This window comes from Stegodyphus dumicola, chromosome 7 (assembly GCF_044657685.1).
Source record: "Stegodyphus dumicola isolate Sdum_Otavi_A_Nest chromosome 7, ASM4465768v1".
Taxonomy (NCBI): Eukaryota; Metazoa; Arthropoda; class Arachnida; order Araneae; family Eresidae; genus Stegodyphus; species Stegodyphus dumicola.
The window spans coordinates 39365098-39365937 of record NC_140774.1 but is presented as its reverse complement, the minus strand read 5'-3'; the positions used below and the strand labels follow the sequence as shown (position 1 = coordinate 39365937).

The 840-nt window shown below is 33.6% G+C and overlaps 1 non-coding gene across 1 annotated transcript; it reads left to right on the top strand.

Moving 5' to 3' along the window:
* The first annotated feature begins 550 nt into the window (after window positions 1-550).
* TRNAK-UUU (transfer RNA lysine (anticodon UUU)) lies at window positions 551-623 on the top strand. The gene has a single exon. It is a non-coding gene; the product is annotated as a tRNA-Lys (tRNA).
* Window positions 624-840: the final 217 nt, after the last annotated feature.

Here is an 840-nt window from a genome sequence, read left to right as displayed (position 1 = left end):
GTCTTCAGAGATGATGCAAAAGAAAGGTGCAAAGTGTCATAGCGAAATGATGCAAAATATTTAAATATAAAGAATTACCTTAAAACAACAACGACCGAAGAAAAAAAATATTCCGTAGAAAAGTACAGAGTCAAAAATATAGAGGATGTTGCAAAACAAAACAATTTTTTATGTTTTAAATGATAAGCATATAGCTATTCCTTAATTTTACATAACGTTGAACACGCAGTAACTATGATTTTACTTCCTGCTTAAATTTTGTAAATTTTTTTAAAAAAACAGGAAACGTAATTCCTCTGCTTTATTGCTTGTGTACCATTTCCCCCGGAGAGGGGAACCATTATTTGACTTTTAATATATTACTATGGTTTCTACGACACCATTTTTATCAACCTTACTTACATAAGAACAAACGAAGAATACGATCAGAAACTTTTAGAAAAAGAACAGGTGTGCGCTGATAAGATCATTATAACAATCTTTTCTAATTTGCAGTGGCATTTACCCAGCATACTGAGTGAAAAAGCAGTTTTGAAACGTTTCTCTCCGAGCCCGGATAGCTCAGTCGGTAGAGCGTTAGGCTTTTAACCTAACGGTCCAGGGTTCGAGTCCCTGTTCGGGCGAGCTTGTTTTTGTACCTTTAAATATTCGGTTGAGCTGAATGCAGCCATATGCATAATGTGTTCCTGAATTTTGCTTAGAGATTGGTAACCTTTTAATGATAGTTAAATCCGCAGCAACAATGGTAATATAAATAAATTGTACAAATTCATAATCTTATCAGAACAGCAGAAACTTAATACTTCGATATTATATATTCGTAGGAGAGAACAGAATAAA